Below are 21,496 nucleotides of genomic sequence, written 5' to 3'. Positions count from 1 at the left end.
TTAAATACTCTGATGGCTTATTAAAATTACTTTTTAGTTGGTTTTGTTTAATGTACCTTCATTGCAAAGAGAAGACTGAGTTACAGTGTATGAGCTTGAATATTGACAGAGGTTGAGTTTAGTGCTTTTAAACTCAGCCTGTATAAAGCAGTGAATACTGTTTCCATCATCAGTTAAAATATGTCTTGTGTTCTTTTTGAGATAGGCCAACATGAAGAATGTTGAGAAACTTGTCATAATAAGCCAGTCAAAATCCTACGAAAGCTGCAATCAGAAATTAACAAAGAGTGAAAAACTGAAGGATTTAGAGAACATTGATGAGTCTGATCTTAACACTGAATATACTGGTAAAGGTAAGGATTTTTACATTCAAGCCAACTGCTATTTCTTACATGTGATTTTTTTAAATCTCCAAATCAAATTTAAGCTCGAAGGAATTTAGTTCTCGAGTCAAAAGTTTACAACAACAGATTGTACATTTGTACAACAGAACAAAGCTGCATTTTCACAGGGCCATCATTATAAAGTGGCATTTGCTCTGTGATGACACAGCATTCCTTTACCTTTAACTATTGAGCCATTCTCACTTCCTGTTGCAAATAATGTTGATATTGATATGCAACTTGATGGAATAGAAACAGTATTAAATACCAGTGGAGCATTAATTAGCAATGTCATAATAAATGTAAGGAAAGTTTAGTTTAGTTTAGAGATACAGCACTGAAACAGGCCCTTCGGCCCACCGAGTCTGTGCTGACCATCAACCACCCCTTTATACTAATCCTACACTAATCCCATATTCCTACCACATCCCCACCTGTCCCTATATTTCCCTACCACCTACCTATACTAGGGGCAATTTATAATGGCCAATTAACCTATCAACCTGCAAGTCTTTGGCTTGTGGGAGGAAACCAGAGCACCCGGAGGAAACCCACGCAGACACAGGGAGAACTTGCAAACTCCACACAGGCAGTATCCAGAATTGAACCCAGGTCGCTGGAGCTGTGAGGCTGCGGTGCTAGCCACTGCGCCACTGTGCCGCTTTAGAATTGCAACTATTTGCAAGACCCTAAAATATTTACTGCTGAACAATTTTGTCTGAGGATGTTGCAGGAATTGAAATCTTGTTTTGTATAGACTGATGGCTTATTTGCAATAGATTATTACTGAAATCAGAAATCCTGTGACCCAATGCTTCAGACACTCAGTGTTGACTGTCTTGTAAGTTATCCTTGTCCTATTAGCATTTTAGAAGCCAATATAAGTCCAGTTGCATTTACTTTTAAAATTTGCTGCATTGTCTTCATATTTGAATCAAACACAATGACAAATTTGGCCACTGTTTCTTCCTGCTCGATGATACACTTGCAACACAGGCCACTTCACAGTAAAACTCATTAACAGCTCACATGATTGTATCACACAGTATGCTGCAATGTTCTGCAGTTGTAAATCCCAAGACAGAGCCATTAAGTTTTCAGTCTTTGAAAAAATAGTTCATAATGTGTAGTATTAACAAGGTACATAACAGGATCTGGTGATGTATTGAAAACTAAAAAGTATTGAGCAGATCAAATGTACATAGCTCATTTATCCTGCAGACTCATAGGGCTAAATTTTCTGGGGACGACAGAAGTCCTGCTGCTGGGGCTGAAAACGGGAGGTGACCCTGAGCAGTCAGTGGGACCCGGGGCAGCATATTGTTGGCAGCAGCCAATTTAGAGGCCATCGTGAGGCTGCTGCCCAATTAAGGATGGCGGCCTGCCCCCTAGAGCTCCTGGCCCAATCAGAGAGCCAGCAACCCAGCAGCGCCACCACTAGCGGTGGCCGTTGCTGAACCTGCAGCTGTATGGAGAGGGTGCCTCAATGGCTGGGAGCTCCCGGAGACAGGTAAGTTAGGTTGAGGTTGCCAGGCTCCAGCGATTGAGTAGGGGGGGTGGTCATAAAGCATGAGTTGCCAAGAGGGCTTTCACTGCTGCCAGGCGGGCCCCTCCGTGACCAAGGAATGCCCCTAAAGGAGGGCCCCCCCCAGAGCCCACTGGGAGGCCGTCAGGTTTCCCTAGGAGTTATCCCCATGCAGTGATGGGCCCTCCTGATGTGGACAAAATACCCGTGGAGGCAGTATGTGGCTCAATCGGCCTCCCGGCGGGCATCCAAGCCGCCAACTTTCCCACCACTGGCAAATGGTATGGCGGCAGGAAGGCGTTGGCCACCCCCACCCAATGCCTTCCCGCGCCATTTTTTCAGCCTTCCTGCCTCTGAGCCTGTCCGCAAAGGGCCCATAAAAGTCTGCCCATAGTCAAAAGCTCAATGTGACTTGATAGTTCTTTTTGATAAACCACTGAGTCACACTTTGCACCCTGAAAACATTTCTTATCTGTGACTGCGTGGGTTTTCGCCGGGTGCTCCGGTATCCTCCCACAGCCAAAGACTTGCAGGTTGATAGGTAAATTGGCCATTATAAATTGCCCCTAGTATAGGTATGTGGTAGGGGAATTGAGGGAAGGTGGGGATGTGGTAGGAATATGGGATTAATGTAGGATTAGTAGAAATGGGTGATTGATGGTCGGCACAGACTCGGTGGGCCGAAGGGCCTGTTTCAGTGCTGTATCTGTAAATAAATAAATAAATAATAAAAAAAAAATAATAAGTTATACAGCAATGTTATTTTACTGAATTTTTACAGTGTTACTATGATTGTAATTAAAAATCTGATAACATGCTGTAATACGTTGGCCCTGAAATTACACTGTGAAATACAAACATATGCATCTGCTTGAAATTCCTTTCTGCAATTTTTTCATTAAGTTATCAATTGATTTGAAATAAACTCTTCACTAAATTAGTGAAGGAAGGAATTCCTGACAGGCGAGTTATGTTTTTATATGCTGGTATTTCACAATGTAATTTCAGGACCATGGTTTTCAAACAAAATTTCATTATACAGCAGTTATAAATAACTTTAGCTGCAAATGTAAAAATGTTACCAAAGGCCCATTGTTTAATATGAAGTTATATTTTAATTCACAGAATTTTTGATTGAAATCAAATCTTCAAGAATTAGCCCACCCATTAAAGTAACAGTTTACTTATTTATAGTCAGGTGCCATTATTGCAACTATGTGGGGGACAGCAAAGCAGTTTTCCTCTCAGAGGTTCAACTTATCAAGGTTTTGACAATTGTCTCAGATTGAATAGTAATTTTATAGGATGAAAGCTACATTTATTACAATGAGAGGTATGGACGAATAAAGTCTGCTGAAATAAGTCTTGACTAATGCAAAAGCTATCTATCACTTTAACAGGGCTCAGAATTAACAGTAGTCTGTTAGATAGAAGCTAGTGAATTTGGCAATGGACCAGTGACGGTCGGAGTGGAACTGGCCCACTGGATCAGTGAATACATTCTAGCGTTGATCCACAGTCACTGCACAGGGCTTGTGCGTACAACAACAAGCTTCTTGTGTAGGCTTTTACAAAGTACCTTCAGTAGATATCAGTGCGTTAAAAGGTGAGAAGTTTTTAGTTCTTAAAATGTTGGCGAATTGATTTTTGCTTTGGACCAGCAGTTTTTGTGAGCTGATGGTCCTGCGATCCTATTGCCTTAATATTGTGCCATGAGTTCACAGAATTCCATTGAGTGATTGCAAAGAGTAAATGTTGACTGATGTTGCCATGTACTGCCAGGCTAGATATTAGATATCCAAACTGCATTATTGTTTTCAGTGCGACAGTGACACAGTAAAATTCAGTAAATTCTATTATGTAGCTTTGACTTAATTTTTTTGTTATATTTTACACAGTCCTGCAAATAAAACAGTTTCAACAAAATGGTTTAATTCATTACTGGTCCTAATTACTTTAAAATCAGAGAACAATGGAATGTGAGAAAATTCAATTCAATGCCTAATAACTGATGGGATGGTTGGGAGGCAGGGGAGGTAGTGAGTGGGGGGTGGGGAGGGCAGATGGGGCTTAACAGCTGGTACATAGTATTAGTCAGTTTTCAAGTACATTTTGCAAATCGTAAATATCAAATTGTTAATAATGTAAGTTTTACTGTGTCCCAATTTAGGATCTAAGATTTGTTAAAAGCACTTCTAAACCAGGAAACTTTTTCTTATGGCAATGATGTATTTTTAAACATTGAAAGGAAGGAGCTAAGTACTCTGCCTTACAGCATCAACAAAGCAAATAGAATGCTGAGCAATGTTGTCAGATCAGCAGAATATAAATCTAAGGCTGTCATACTGAGGCTCTCTAGTGCTCTGGTTAGGCTGAACCTTAAGTGCTGCACTCAGTTCTGGTCATTGAAAGAGAAACATCCAAACATTGGAAACCATGCAGTAAAGGGCCATAAAGCTGGCCCTCAGTACGAGAGAACTGAGGAAAGGTTAGAAAAACCCTACCTCTCCATCCTTGAAGGGAGGTGAATCAGAGGGGACCTCAGGGAGGTATTTAAGATACTAAATGGAATAGAAAGGTTGATCCAGACTACAATTTCAAGTTAAAGCACAATTACAAGACAAGAGCCATAATTAATGAAAAGCAAGTTCAGGACTAATGTCAGGAAGCACTTCTTATCACACAGAATTGTCAATAACTAGGGTAGGTAAAATGAAGGCAATAACAATGAAATGTTTCAAGTGGCAGTTAAACGAGTAATGGTGGGACAGTGGACGCAAGAAAGAACTTGAATTAATATTGTGCTTCATCATATCTCTCAGAAACGTCCCAATGCATTTCATGAACTGTGTTATTTTGCACTGCAGTCACTGTTGCTACGTAGGCCAATGTGACAGCCATGTTGCACGCAGGCCAATGTGACAGGCATGTTGCACGCAGCAAGGTCCCATCAATAATAACATGAATGAGCAGTTAATCTATTTCTGATGGTGTTGTTTGAGAGGCGAATATTGGCAATAACAACAGGATTTCCCTGCTTTCCTTCAATTAGCTTTGAAGAGCATATTTAACGCCCACCTTAACTATCAGAATAGTGGAGGGAGGGGTTTAGTTTATTTTCCAGGAGAGCAATAGCAGGTATGATTGGCAGCTCGACTGGCGAATCCCCAGATATGGTGAGCTTAGTTAGGGAAAGTGGAGGGTTGGTGGTGGGGGTGTTAGAAGTGAAATCGTTGCCTTCCTATCTAGCAAAGACAAAAAGGACAGTCTGCAAAAGCCTGCAGTGTAAATCAGTCACAGGAAAATTCTCTTCCTAATGTTGGGCTAACTAACTTTAGACATTTTGCTCGGCTGTAGTGTTGAATTCAGCCCATTATCAAAAAGTAATGTGCCATGCTTTGTTATATTCTTTGTTATGAGGAGCTTTAAGAAATGGATGAAATTAACTGAAACTATATTTTGTTCATTCATATATTTTGTGTAAATAAACATGCTCATTGCACTGGACTGTTTTTTATCAGTCCACTGTTACAGTCAAGTGAGGAGGGGTCGAAGGGCTTCCCTCTTTTCCCTCTCCTTGTTTGACCACAACAGGTTTAATTCTTTCTTCAAGCGTATGTACTGGCCAATTCAGTAGGTCTTTGATTACTTACTTGCTATGATCATAAAAAGAACCAATTGGACAGGTTTTCTTGAGTTTAACAAAGAAAGAGGTTAACTTTATTGTACCTAAACCAAACTAATAAAAATAATAAACAGCCTGCCAACTTTCACTCACATACACACACAGACACACACACCAGAAGTTTACACACACACACAAATAGGTTACAGAGTGGGGAAAGGTAGACTGGCTGAGTTAGAGTCTATAGAAAAAAGGGGTATACAGTCTGTAGAGTTTGGTGATTCGACTGCCTTCTAGCTGAATTTGGTGGTCCTGAGGCTTTTAGTTTAAAGAGGTAGATGATTCAGTGGGTCTCTTGGAAACAGTGATGTGGATAATTTTCTCCCACGGGGTTTCTCATCGTAGCCGGAGTATGCAAAGGTGGTCAGTCAACAGGCAGGATTTGAAGCTTTCATGCTGGAATAGGGAGAGAGAGAGACCCCCGCTCAGCTCTGCATGTGTCCGAGTCCAGTTGCTTCTCCTCTCTGTGCTGCAAAAAGACACAAGCTTAAAACCACAGTTGGGGAGGGGCTTATCACATGACAGTCACTCAGTCATTCATGCAGTATTTCTTTCTAAAAAGAAAAATAACAAGCAGTTCCCTTAAATTTCCTGGGTCTTGGTTCTTGCTGGGATATAAGTAGACATTTCATCTCCATCCTCACAGCATTGCAGTGTAGGATACAGTGTTGCAAATTAGGTGGCCATCTTAAGCTGCCGAAAAAGTCATCCTTGTTGCTTTTTTTTTAAATAAAAAAAATATAAATTCAGATCTCCAGTCAGTGAATTAAAGAAAATTATCGTTCAACAAAGCACACTGGTGTAACACCTCGCCACCACGCGAAATGAAATGTGACGATAGGAACATTTCATTATGAGGTCACAAATTAAAAATAAACTGTAAACACATACACATCAGTCTCACAGTCATAGCCATGCTCTAGTTTAATTTTTTTAAATCCGGGATTGTACCCAAGCACAACTGTGAAACTCCAACTCTTCTGACTAGGCTCAATCAGCTTGTGCTCCAGCATACACTGAATTCCTTTGTGTATTTCTACAATATCTTCCTTTTCCAGTTTCTCTATATCAGTGAACTGAACCCGGGATTCAAAGTTATTCATAACTTTGTGAAGATCATCCAGTGCTTTTTGTACATGGTTTTTCCTGTGCTCCACCTGGCCAACAGCTTGCTTTGCAGAGCAATTTGCAAACCAATTGTCACCTAGTAAACCAGTGACTTCATTTCTGTGGATCAGCTGTCGTGGCAAAAATGCAAGTGGGCCAAAGGGCACCATAACATCATAAGTCACATTGTCAGGCAAAGTTTTAAGCCTGCCTTGAAGTGCTTCACAGTCATTTTGTATTTTAACCCAGTGTTGGATTTTTTCCCTTGCAGCTTTGGACCAGCTATCAATTTCAATCTGCATCTCTTCCTGTTGTTCCAGCTCCTCCAGCCTGGCCTACAATTCCTCCTCAGTTAGGATACTTGACTTTCAGTCACCACCACCATCACCACCCACCAAATCTGCCACAAAAACCTTTTTGGGCTTAGGGTTTTCCTTTGGTTTATGAGCTTTTCTGTGTCTCCCTTCAGAATTTAAATCTTTAATTTCTCGGTCTTCAATCTGAATTTGCTCCTGAACCTGGGTCAATTTCCTGGGATCTAGGTGATAGGGATTTTGTTTTGTGGGAGGGGTCTCTCCTACATTTGGTAATAGCACTTAGACATGGACTCAAGGCTGAAATGTTCTGGCCTTGGCATGTTTATCTACTTGTCTTTTCATAGATGTCTTGGAAGTTTTTAGGTATTCCCTGAGCCACCGCACAGGCTCTCATGAGCTGTTCTTGGAACATGGAAATGTAGTCTAATGGGGAAGATTCGTCCCTGCGTCCCAGAAACCTCTCCATGATTAGTTTGCGAGGACCTCTCACCTCATGTCCATAACTAATTAAAAGGGACGAAAGCCAGTGGACTCATTGAGTGAGTCTCTGGTTACAAACAGAAGAAATCCCATCCCTTTGTCCCAGTCATGGAGGTACTCATAGCAGTATGGCCTGATTATTGACTTAGGGTCTGGTGGTACCGTTCAAAAGCCCCTTGTGACTGTGGGTGTTGGACTAAGGACTTCAGCTGGGTTATGCCCAGATTACCCATGACCTTTAGAAAAATACTGGACGTAGAATTTGTGCCCTGATCCGACTGGATCTCAGCAGGCAGCCCATATGGGTGAAGAATTGAGTTAGCCCCTCCACCACTACCTTGGCAGAGAGAGTTCTTAGAGGGATAGCCTCTGGAAATCGAGTAGCCACATCCTGAACGGTGAGAAGATACTGGTAGCCCCCTTTTGTTTTCGGCAGGGGCCCCACACAATCTACCAGCAGTCTGCTGAATGGTTCCCCAAAAGCCGGTATGGGAATTAGGGGTGCAGATTTTATTGCAGGTTGAGGCTTCCCCACAACTTGGCATGTGTGGCAAGTCTTATAGAACTCCACCACATCCTTGTGGAGTTGTGGCCAGTGAAGATGCTATCTGATGGGGGTTTGGGTTTTTCTGATACCAGTATGTCCAGCCATTGGTATCTTGTGGGCTATTCTCAGTGTTTCCCTCCAGTACCTTGGGGTGGCATCACTACCTCGTGAACCACTGTTCACTCTTCGTCTGAAGGTCTGTGAGGAGGTCTCCACTTCCCCATCAGCACCCCATCCTTTAAAAATTAACACTCTGGAACTTCTTCTGCTTCAACTTCAGTTTGGGCAGTCTGTGCTACGTTTTTTAATCCTGGGTCAGCTTGCTGAACCTCGACATAGGAAAACCTGTTTAACCCATCCTCTGGGTCCTCTAACTTCCCAAAGAAGGTTCCAGATAATCAGACAGTAGGGTCATCTGTCTGCAGTGCCATCCTCTGATGGAGCTTCACCACACAGTTAGGAAAAATGCCAGGGACCTTTTCCTGTAACTGCTCTGTCTCCTTGACCTCTTCCGGTCTCTCTAAAACCGCTGGGGAAGCTACCACCTTCACCCCCGCTAGATCATTACCCAGGAACAGGTCGACCCCATCCACAAGTAAACTAGGGACAATCCCCACGGTTACTGGTCCTGAAACAAAGTCACACTCCAGGTGCACCTGGTATGAAGGTATGGGCATATACTTTCCGCCGCTACCATTTACTAGCACTCTAGCATCCAATGCACTCTCTGGGGGGAAAGGTCATGACTTTTCCCAGCAGAAGGGATTGGGTGGCCCCTGAATCCCTCAGTATGACGATGGGCTTACTCGCCTCACTCGAGGGGTATGGGGTCACTTTTCCTCTGGACACAAAATCCTGGTAACTCTCAGGGATTTTGTTAAGTTTTCCCATACTCTCAGTGGTAGGTTTACTGGGTTTTACTGCCACAGTTAAAGCCACAGCCTGGTCTGCTGTGCTTTCCATCAGGGCCCTTTTTCCTGCACTGTCTGGTGGACCCTGACTAAACTTATGGGTTTTTCCCGTAACTTCCAGCAGTCAGCTCGAAGGTGGCCTGCATTGTTACAATGGAAACATACTGGTTTCTGGGCATCACTGTTGTTCTCAGCGCCTTCCTTTTTGGCCTGAGGAGGGCCCCCTTTGTTTCCAGTGCTCCCTTCTCATTCATGGCTGCTCATCCTCCTATCACCTTCCCCCCACCTATCCTTTTCAAGTTTTTGGAGGTGACTAGGGAAAGGTTTCCCTTGGGGCAAGAGCTTGTGAATAAGTGTACAATCATCAGCCAGGATTGCTGCCTGCCTGGCTCTTGGAACCTTTTGTTCCTCCATGTGGTTTCTTATGGAAAGGGGAAGTGAGTTTTTGAACTCCTCGAGGAGGATCACCGCTCTGAGGTTTTCATAGGTGGACTCTATCTTAAGTGCCCATATCTATCGGTCGAAAACGAGTTGCTTAACCCTCGTCAATAAGTCACTGAAAGCTAACATGCAGGTGCAGCAAGCAATTAGAAAGGCTAATGGTATGTTAGCCTTTATTGCAAGAGGATTTGAGTACAGGAGTAGTGAAGTCTTGCTTCAATTGTATAGAACCTTGGTTAGACCGCACCTGGAGTACTGTGTGCAGTTTTGGTCCCCTTACCTTAGGAAGGATATTATTGCCATCGAGGAAATGCAAAGAAGCTTCACCAGACTTGTTCCCAGGATGACAGGACCATCCTATGAAGAGAGATTGGGGAAACTGGGCCTGTATTCTCTAGAGTTTCGAAGAATGAGAGGTACCTCATTGAAACCTACAAAATACTTAAAGGGATAGACAGGGTTGATGCAGGTAAGATGTTTCCCCTGGTTGGGGAGTCTAGAACCAGAGGACACAATTTCAAAATAAGGGGAAGCCACTTAGGACAGAGATGAGGAGAAATTTCTTTAGTATTGCTGAAAATAGAGACATGTTATCGAAGCTTTTCATCTTGCACTCATCAGGACAGTCCGCAAGAATACCAATGTAAGAGAAACAACAAATTTATACTGTATGAGAAGAGAGTGCTGATTGGTTGGCAAGTGAACTCTGATTGGTATAGGCGTTGCCATGAAGAATGCTCTGGTTTACGGTGACTGACAGTTAACTGCCAAGCTTTTTTGAAATTAAAACCAGGCAGCTTGACTCTGATTGGTCAAGACTTTGCCCTGAGGAATGAACCAGTGAATGGCTGTCACTTATTTTGTTCAGCTGGAACAGGCGCAATGTTTGTACATGTTCTTTCTGTCTACAAAGAACAGGGCCCTGTGTATTAATATATGGAGCTTCCAGTACACACAAATGCGCCACACTGCAAGCCCTACTGACAATCTTAAAATGGTTGTCAGCGTAATTGTTAGCACACTGAGAATTATTTAGCAAATATGGTCCAATCGCGAAATCACATCTAATGTTGGACACTGTGTTTTAAGTTTTGCAAGCACGGGCTGATTGGGTACAGCCTGTTCCTTGCCCATTGCAAACAGCAGAAGGGACATGTTGTTTGATACGATCCACCAGTCTTTGAGACATACAGCCTTTATACCTAGCATCACACTGGCATTGAAACCTATATATCACATTACTCATTTGTGTGATAGGCAGGACATCTTTTTGGCTCGATGGCAGCATCCTGTTAGTGGCAAACACCACACATGTTGCTACTGCATACTGCATAGTAGCAGTGTGAAACAGCTAGCTTCACCGGTTGCTCAAATTTTGGGATACATTACCCTTCTAGGGTAATTTGAGATAGACTGGGCACTTTTCAGGGCCAAAAATGACGGCCTTAGGCCCGTTCATAAGTCTGTGTGATATACAGCAGTGAGAAATGGTCTGATCAGTGTAGCCATTGTCATGCAAGATGTCTTTGCTTCACCCTATTTCAGCATCAAGCTTGCATGGTGAGCAAATGGCGCGGGCCCTATTTACGAGGTTGTTGATAAGGACAATCTTATAGCACATGGAACTGTAAGAATCACAACGCATGTATTGACCAGTGAAGGTAGATTTGCAGTAGACCATGGTAGAGAACCCCTTAGCAGATTTCTCAACCAGTACATCAAGGAAAGGGAGCTTATTTGACTGCTCCATTTCAAAGGTAAATTTGAGCACAGGATAAGACGTGTAAAGGAAATTATTATACGCAGCTGCAGATTCAAATATAGCAAACGTATCATCTACATATTGGAAATATACAAGAGGTAGGAGGTTAAGTATCATTCCATCCAAGACACGTTTCTCATGGAACCCAACAAAGATGTTTGCGAGAGCTGGGCCTGGAGGGAATCCCATGGCAACACCATCTATTTAGGCAAACATGGTGTCATTAAAACAGAACTCCAGTGTACCACTTAAGGAAGCCATGGATATTTGCGCTGCAGCACTATATCATGACAATCTAGACCCGCCAGCATTGCATGAATCAGTATTCATTGAATTTATGAACTTGGCAACTCGTGCAGTTGAGTTCAGTTTTAAGTTACTTCACTCTGTTCTAGGAAGGTACTGGCCTTGAATGTGGATATTTTAGCACTCTAGCACTGAAAACCACAAGAAAACCTGTCTTGAAGTTTTTAAATTATTGCCAGGGATCAGTTTGGTTTCCCACTTCCAATTTCCCGCTTGTCTTAGGGTTTGATCCCAGATGTGAGCCCCCAAATTTCTGTTATGGTCAAGCGAGGAAGGGTCGAAGGGCTTCCCTCTTTTCCCTCTCCTTGTTTCAGCACAACAGGTTTAATTCTTTCTTAAAGTGGATGTACTGGCCAATTCAGTACATGTTGGATTACTTGCTATGATCATAACAAGAATCAATCGGACAGGTATTCTTGAGTTAACAAAGAAAGAGGTTAACTTTATAGTACCTAAACAGAACTAATAAAAATAATAAACAATGTGCCAACTTTCACTCACACACATACATTAGAGGTTTACACACACACAAATAGGTTACGGAGTGGGGAAAGGTAGATTGGTTCAGTTAGAGTCCATAGAAAAAAGGGGTATACAGTCTGTGGGGTTTGGTGGTTCAGCTAGCTTCTAGCTGAGTTCGGTGGTCCCGAGGCTTTTAGTTTAAAGAGGTAGATGACTGGTTCGGTGGGTCCCTTGGAGACAGCGATTCGGATGATTTCCTCCGATGGGGTTTCTGATTGTAGCTGGAGTATGCAAAGATGGTCAGTCAACAGGTAGGATTTGAAAGCTTTCAAGCTGGAATGGTGAGAGAGAGAGACCCCCCCCCCCCCCACTCAGCTGTACACATGTCAGTCCAATTGCTTCTCCTCTCTGTGCTACAGAAAGACACAAGCTTAAAACCACAAATGGGAAGGGGCTTATCACATGACAGTCACTCAGTCATTCAAGCATAGCAGGTAGCAGTATTTCTCTCTTGCTAAAAAGAAAAAGAACAAGCAGTTCCCTTAAACTTCCTGGGTCTTGGTTCTTGCTGGGATATGAGCAGACATTTCATCTCCCTCCTCACAGCATTGCGCTGTAGGTTACAGTGTTGCAAAGTAGGTGGCCATCTTAAGCTGCCAACAAAGTCATCCTTGTAGCTTCTCTTTTAAAAATATCTTTGAAAAAAATATAAATTCAGATCTCCAGTCAGTGAATTAAAGGAAATTATCATTCAACAAAGCACATTGGCATAACACCCCTTTCAGGAAGATAGAAGACATGCACATGAGGGCACATACAAGGTTACAGCATGCTTAAAACAATATGGGATTTCATTGTTTTGACCCCAGGATCAAGTTATCATAAGACTATATATTGGGCAATAAAAGTTTCTAGGGTTGCAGAGCCTGCCTGCATGACGCTGCTGATGCTGAACACAAGAGAATATTTAATGCTGAAATTTGTAATATTCCCCTTCATTTGTACTTAACCTTTTTGACCTTCATGAAAATGTTTGCTCTAAAATTTTCTGACAGAAATAGCGCAAAGATTGAAACAAAAAATACTGGAAGCCAGATCCTAAAGAATTAAAGCCAAGAAGCTACTGTTGACGATATTAGCATGTGAAGATTTAATGCATTTAAAATAAATAGGGTAAAGCCTCTGTTGAAATAGAGAATGGAGAAATGCATTATGAATACGTTAAGCATTTGTACCTTAATATCTGAAATAATAATTTCTAGATTTAAAACAGTTAGAAAGTTGCATGGTTTGTGAATAAAGCTTTATGGTTCTGTTTAAAATTTCACTTTCAATTACCAGTAAGATCTCCTTAATAAATTTATTTGAAACAGGTTAATACTATGTGAATCTGCAATGCATTTGTTCACTAATATCATCAACAATAACTTTTAACATTATATATTTATGTAAATACTCTAATTAAGTTATAAAAGTCAGAAACTGCTTTGATTAATACTTTTATTGCATATTGCCATAGTAGTATGTTTATTTTATGACACGACTTTTGAATGATTGCTCCTGCTCCTGATTTAGGGCTTGATATTTCAACTTTCTCTACTTTTCAGTAAATTTTCTGAGAACATAGGTTTTACATAGACAACTAGCAGCAAGCTGCTAAATCATCAAGGCCCTGAAATGACACCAGGAGATACTAACGTGCAAATGATTGATGTACTTGTCTGAAATTTCTCTCACTGGTATTTTAGTGGAGGTGTTAACAGATATATTTTAAACACATTAATGTTTCTGCTGAAATAGCAGCAGTACGAATTTCAGATGAACATGATAGGCATTTGTACATTTGTATCTCACAGCAAAATTTCAGAGCCTTTATACAATTTTTATGCACAACCTGGCATATCTACAACTGTGCTAAAATAAAATATCAGTTAGAATGGTAACACAATAACAATTTGCATTTATATAGCATTTCTGCAGGAAGACAAGTCAGAGTACTTTAGAATAATGAGAGAAGGGACACAGTGGGCATCAACATTGGGGGATGGGTGAGAAATGGAGAGACTAGGAAAAGGAACCAAAAGCATATCTGAATGCTTTACAATGGTATCTACCAAAAACTCAACAGCTAAGTTTCACAGTTCCAGAATTCGTGAATGTTGTATTATCTCTTTAAGAGTGATGTCGCTTTGAGAACTCAGTATGCTAATGAGCTAAGTACTAGGATGTTGTCTTGTGACTAGAAACCACATGCACTCTGCACCTCAACACCCTGGGCAAAGGTTCTGTATATAGTTTGCTCTGTATTGTATATAAGTTTTAGCTGTTAATAAACCTTCTAGAGATCCTCAAGAAACTGGAATCTTTGTCCCTCATTGTGTTGCTTAAGATAACACAAAGAAACGCATGACATGGTGGCAACAGTGGTATACAGCAGTGATTGATTTCTTTAAAAGACAAGATACATAGGTAGCTACATGGTGAAGATCACGAGTGAAACAGCAAACAAGACTTAAAAGCAATACCAGAAGTCAGAAGTGCCCATAGTACAGAAAAGATAAGAAAATAAGGCTTGCTTACTCCATAAATTATGAGTATATTTGAGCTGGGCAAGTCCGGGCAAGCAACCCAGCTGAGTTGTGACCGTGCTATTTAAAACTTAAAGGGCCGTCAGCAGCCTCGCGCTGAGCAAAGAAAAAGCGCGCCTAAATTCAAACAAAGAAAAAGAAGAGCAGGCTATAATTAGGAACAACATAGAGTCAATTGAACAAGTATTCAAACAAGTTTGAAGTCACAAATAGAAAAATCATAATAAGTACAGTGCTGAAGGCACAAACAGCTGAACAAAGTGAAATCTGAAGCAGAAAGCACAGCAGATACACTGCTGGAGACACAGATGGAGTATCCTTAGATGAATAGGATTACTGAAACACCTTTGCATATCCATAATGTCCAAAAAGTACAAAAGAACAGCAGAAGGATGGATATCAAATTTCCCGGCATGAACTAGAAGGCCATTGATATCCTATCCAAGTTCAAACTTTTTAAACAAAGAATGCAGTTATGCTTCATAGACCAAGCTGTTGCAGAACCAGAGAAGCGGGCTGTGAAAATACTGATAGCAGTTGGAAATGAGGTGTTACACAGAGTCAATACCTCTGGCTTATCTCAAGAGGACCAGAAAGATCCCACAAAGATAAGGAAAGTGCTAGAAGATCAGCTTCGGGTAACAGTGAATTTTAGAATTCATCGCCTGGAATTGATGTCCTACAGGCAACAGCTACAGGAATCAATAGCTCAGTTGATCAGTAGATGCTATAGTAAGGGCAACGAGTGTGATTTTTCAAAAACTGAACTGTCGGAGCGAATAATAGAGCTGGTGATTGTCTCAACACCTACTGAAACATTTCAAAAAGACCTCTTGGGAATAAAGAAAGGTCACAGCATTGATGCGCTGCTAGAAGATGGCAGGAAATATGAAGCCACTGTAGCTGGACAACAGCATCTGCAAGCACTAGGTGCAAAAAGCAAGCAAGCTATGTGGTAAGTGCGGATTATCCCCCTCATCTCGAAGATGTCCTGCATTCCAAGATCTGTGCAAGGCATGCAGTGCAAAAGGATACTGGGCCCACTTGTGCAAGAAATCTGGCTCCAAAGATGCAGCCAGAGGTCACAATAGGACACAAACAAACAGAAGACAGGTGCAGCAGCATGGCAACAGCAGCAAGGAGAGCGCCAGAGACCTGCGTAAACGCAAGCCGATACACAAAGTCCACAGCGAAATAGACCTGAGAGAAGACTCAGAGTGGATCGACTCTCAGCCAGAAGACGAGCAGATGATTTACATTGTGAACCTGACACATTGAGTTAGATTTTACCGGCCCCCGACATCGGGGTCGCGTTGGGGGCGCCCGGAAAATACCGCCAAGAAGGCGTCGCCCCATTTTACTGGCGGCAGCGAGGCCTCGTGGCGGACTACCACCGCTCGGCAACAGGGGACTTCATTAAAATATTTAAATCTATTTAAATTAATGAATAAATACTCACCTCGTCGCAACGGCCGTCTTGCTGTGATATTCCAACCAGTTGCCAGAACTCCCGCGCCTTCGGATCTCCGTTTGGAGATCCAAGGCGGAACACTGGTTAGGAGGGGGAGCAGGTAAGTTTTCAGGACGGGGGGGTGGTGGGCAGGAGAGCAAGGAAAACCACTGTGATTGGTGGAGGGGATGATGGGAAGGGGTATAAGGTTAAAGGTTCTAAAGTTTGGTGGGGGGAGAGGTCTGGATTGTGAAATTGTTTTTTTTTTGAGGAGACAGGGCAATTAATAAATTGACTAGTCATTGGGGAGATGAGAGAGGGAATTGAAACTTTGAATAAGTTTTTGCTTTTAATCTTCGGGCCCTGTTACTTTAAACTTTCAAATTTAAATGAAGGCCTGTAAGTCCTTTAAAAATTGTGCAGCACCTGTGCAGTGGCGCCGGATGCCGTTGCTGGGGACAGAGTGCCCGCCTCCTCTATGTCATCGGGGGCAGTCGGACAGCACCCACCATCTAAATATTGTGGCGGCTCCACGGCGCACATCTTGTGCGTGCACCACACTGTTTTTGAAGTTCGAGACTGGAGGCAAGCTGGAAAAATTCAGCCCATTGTGTTGATGAAGTCAAACAACTAGAAGCTTTTGCTACTATTAATAACATGTGCCCAAAAAAAGTTGGCAAACACACACTTAGGACTAAGATTGGCACCTGAGCTATTGCAAATAGTCTACCATTACGAATCCTAAAGGATATGTACCTGGATCGTTGAAAGTTAATGGTACAGCCGACAACTGTAAAGTTAACTGCATACAATGGGTCACCCATCCCTTGCAGTGGCACACTAACAATGCAATGCAGCTATGGCAAGTTGGCAAGTCGGCATGGAAACTAAAAATATTTTACCTGGTAGACACGAGCAGACCAGCAGTGGCAGGACTTCCAGCGTGTAAGGACCTCAACGTTGTGACTTATCCACGAGATCACCGAGGTACGCATTGCAGAAGAGACCAAGGGTACCTGCATTGAGTCAGTCCAGGACTTACAATAGATGTATCTGGACGGGCTCGACGCCGTAGGAGATTTCAAAGGCAATGCCATATGGTACCTCATTGAGGATGCAGTTCCGTCAATCGACCCTCCCAGAAACTGCAGCATGCACACACAAGAAAAGCTTAAGTGCGAGCTTGATGACATGGAATGCGATGGCATCATCCGTCGTGTTCATCATCGCACAGACTGGTGCAGTTTAATTACATGCATACTGAAGAAGGATGGAGCAATCAGGGGATGTCTAGATCTGAGGCATCTAAACCTTTCCTTAAAGAGATGCCACTACAGCTCCAGCGACCCGGGTTCGGTTCTGGGTACTGCCTGTGCGAAGTTTGCAAGTTCTCCCTGTGACCGCGTCGGTTTCCGCCGGGTGCTCCGGTTTCCTCCCACAGCCAAATACTTGCAGGTTGATAGGTAGATTGGTCATTGTAAATTGCCCCTAGTGTAGGTAGGTGGTAGGAGAATGGTGGGTATGTGGTAGGAAATATGGGATTAATGTAGGATTAGTATAAATGGGTGGTTGTTGGTCGGCACAGACTCGGTGGGCTGAAGGGCCTGTTTCAGTGCTATATCTCTCTATGACTCTAAGATGTCAACACTAGAGGAATTGAATCCCAAGTTCACACAAGAACCAAATTCTTTTCCCAGTTGTATGCCAAACATGGATATTGGTCAGTACACTTAGCTAAGGAATCTCAGGAAGTTACTCCCTTCAGAGCACATACTGCTTCCAGAGACTACCCTTTGGTTTATCTGTCAGTCAAGATCTGTTTCAGCAGTATATGGACAGAATTACAGAAAAAGTGCCTGGATATATATGCATTGCTGATGATATTGTGGTAATGGGCAAAACCAAAGCAGCACATGATCGAAATCTTCATTCACTGATGGCAGTAGCTCATCGCAAAGGGCTCGTTTTTAACAGCAAGAAGTGCCAAGTGAATGTAAGTCAAATCGATTTCTTTGGCTCCATTTGTTCAAGTTGCAGAATCCTTCCTGACTCAGGCACATTCAAGGATGTAAGGCATATGCCTACTCCACAAGACAAAGAAGATCTACGGAGATGCCTTGAATTTTTCAACTTCTTGGCACCATACATTTCAAATTTTTTTGACAAAGCATCATGATTGAGAGAGCTCCTAAAGAAAGACTTACCATATGTATGGCAGGAGGATCATCAGCATATATTCAAGTCCTCAAACAAGCATTGTCAGCAGAAACCTGTACCCTGCAGTATCATAATCCAAGGAAGAAGACAATCCTGGAAGTCGACACTTCACAGAAAGGGCTAGGAGCATGCATCCTGCAGGATGGCAAATCAATTGCATTCAGATCCAAAGGTTTATCCTCAGCACAACCCAATTACTCAAACATAGAGTGTGAAACACTTGGTCACAAGGTTCCACACCTACCTGTTCGGTAAGCAGTTCACTGTGGAAACCGAGCAAAAACCACTGGAGATGATCTGGCGCAAACCGTTGACACGCGCACCACCTTGACTACAGCAACTTTTATTGAAGGTACAGGGGTACGACTTCGACATCTGCCACAAACTGAGTACCAAAATGGTCACCTCAGATACACTGACCAGATTGCCAAATCCAAATAAGAATGAAGAAGTTCCACTGGATCTACAAGTGGACAGCATGGAAGATGTGCTCAAAATCAATTTATTGCATTTTGACAAGCACAAATGTGACCAACTGCAATCAGAAACAGCCAATGACTCACAACTGAAGGCACTGTGGAGAGTCATCATGGAAGGATGGCCTGATACGATAAAAGAGGTGCCAGAAACTCTCAGAGGCTTTTGGCCTTATAGAGATGAACTCGGTATCTCGAAAGGCATAACCTTCAAAGGAAAGCAAGTGCTTCTACCCAAAGCTGTCTGATAGGACTTCTTGTCACGACTTCACCCAGGCCATATGAGTACAGAGCAAAAGAGACGACTGGCATGAGACACTTTATTGGCCAGGAATCAATGGTGACATCGAAAAGTTAGTGAAAATGTGTGAGACATGCCAGAGCCACCAGCCACAACAACGTAAAGAACCTCTACACCCTCACAAGATTCCATCAGTCCCTTGGTCCAAAATCGCCACTGATCTATTTACTGTTAATGGAGACGACTTTATCTTAGTCACCGATTATTTCTCCAAATTTCCAACTGTCAGACAGGTAAAAGACACTTCAAGCGTGGCCGTCGCAGACACATTGAGTGCCATATTCAGTCTATTCGGTGCACCTGAAGAAATTATTTCTGACAATGGGCCACAGTATACGGCCAGTCCTTTCAGGGATATGTGTGCCAAATGGGGCGTAAATCATGTGATGTCCTCACCACATTACCCTAGATCTAACGGTCTTGCCAAGTGAATGGTTCACACAGTCAAATCACTTATCCTAAAATGTGGGACAACGAAACAAGATTTTAGTGTTGCCATGTTACACCTCAGAGCTATACCTATGGATATGGGCTTACAATCACCAGCAGAGATCATGTTTGGAAGGCAAATGAGAACAATTCTGCAAGCCATCATCTGTCCAAATTCTCCGAGATGTAGGAGACACTGCTCGAAAAACAAGGGAGAATGAAGATGGTGCATAACCGCCATGCAGGGGTGGAATAACCTCAGCTACATTTTGGACAAAAGGTCAGGGTCATACAGCCCACAGTGAGAACATGGTTACCTGCAGAGGTATCCAAAATATGCGGTGAGCCTAGGTCTTACGAGGTTACAACACCTGATGGAGCAATGTTGAAGAGGAACCAAAGCCAATTAAGAGAAATGTGCAATATTCCATTGTGCACAGCGGACTTGAAAGAACACACTACAACGATGAGGGTGTGGCGGAACAACAGGACAACAACCAACACATTGACAACACGTCTGCAAGCCAAGAATAGCCAACAGAGAAATCCACATCCCCAAAAGGTTATACAGTAAAAAGATCTGGAAGAGTTATCAAACCACCAAAACTATATATATGGACTCTTAAGCTTCTGCACTCGTAAATTTTACAATCCCTATCTTTATACTCGTAAATGTTATAATCTCTATCCCTGTATAACTTATTTCGATATTATCCAATTTTATGTGTTTTTACTTTGTAGCACATGAGATTTATTTTTGGGAAAGGGGATGTTGTATTATTGCTTTAAGAGTGATGTCCCTTTAAGAACTCAGTATGCTAATGAGCTAAGTACCAGGATGTATTCTTGTGACTAGAAGCCACAGGCACACTGCACTACAATATCCTGGACAAAGGTTCTGTATATAGTTTGCTCTGTATTGTATGTATTAGTTTTATTAGTGTTAATAAACCTTCTAGAGATCTTCAAGGAACTGGAATCCATGCACCTTATTGTGTTGTTTAAGATAACACAAAGAAATGCATGACAGTGAATAACTTAGATCCACAAATAATGAAGAAACACTAGGAACATGTACTGAAAGAAAATTATTTTTTATTGATCCACTGAGAGAACTTGATCATGGAATTAGCTCCTCACATTAATTGTTGGGGAGGTGCTGGCATAGTGGTAATGTTAATGAACTAGTAATCTAGGTCCTAATGCCCCGGAGATATGAGTTTGAATCTCACCATGGCAGCTGGTGGAATTTAATTTCAATTAGTTAATAAAAATCTGAAATTGAAAGCTAGTCTTCGTAATGGTGCCATGAAACTATCATTGATTATTGTAAAAACCCATCTGGTTCACTAGTGCCCTTTAGGGAAGGAAATCTGCTGTCTTTATCTGGTCTGGCCTACATATGACTTCAAACCCACAGCAATGTGGTTGACTTTTAACTGCCCTCTGAAATGGCTAAGCAATCCACTGAGTTGTTAAGGGCAACTAGGGATGGGCAACAAATGCTGGCCTTGCCAGTGATGCCTGCATCTCATGAAAGAATTTTAAAAAGCAAATATCTGGCACTTTTTTAAACACCTTCACCAGCACTTTGATTTGTCCAGTGACAATGCTACTTCCAGCGTCGGATTACTTTGTCAATATTTTATTGAAAATGCATTGTAAAATGCCTTGGGGATGATTTTCCCTGAATACTTTAGCAGCTAAAGAGACTCAGAGGTGGCCACGATGGGGTCTCAAACTGCAACACTGGTTTAGCCTGTGTTGAATGCAAGACTCCATCTTGGCAAAGGAGTTGAAATGGCTACATGCCATTTTGATGGCTAGCACTTGACCTGATGCCCTCTCCTAACAGAGACCAACTGATGGGGAGAGTAAACTAGTCATTGCAAAGGATTTTGTGCACTACTGAAAGGCATATCACCTTCCACTGTTCACTTGCTACTAGAGGTTTGAAGAGGACTTTTGAAACACATCGGAAGACTGCCTGGGACACTTTGTTAAGACTTTACCAACATTCTTATCAACATTTATTCTGCAAATTCTCTGAGGATTTCACCTAAAGTGAGTGTGTGCTGGGCTACTCTACATTATTGGATATCTTACGGC

The 21,496-nt window shown here is 42.3% G+C and overlaps 1 protein-coding gene across 1 annotated transcript in view; it reads left to right on the top strand.

Annotated features, from left to right (window-relative positions):
• The first annotated feature begins 237 nt into the window (after positions 1-237).
• LOC137378480 (myelin transcription factor 1-like) overlaps positions 238-21,496 on the top strand; it is a 179,766-nt gene continuing 158,507 nt past the window's right edge. The window contains exon 1 of the mRNA XM_068048810.1: positions 238-353. The gene's annotated coding sequence lies outside the window, so the exon portion shown is untranslated. The remainder of the gene's footprint in view (positions 354-21,496) is intronic.

Source organism: Heterodontus francisci, chromosome 16 (genome assembly GCF_036365525.1).
Source record: "Heterodontus francisci isolate sHetFra1 chromosome 16, sHetFra1.hap1, whole genome shotgun sequence".
Taxonomy (NCBI): Eukaryota; Metazoa; Chordata; class Chondrichthyes; order Heterodontiformes; family Heterodontidae; genus Heterodontus; species Heterodontus francisci.
Note: the sequence above shows the minus strand (reverse complement) of the source record. Positions and strands in the feature narration are given on the sequence as shown.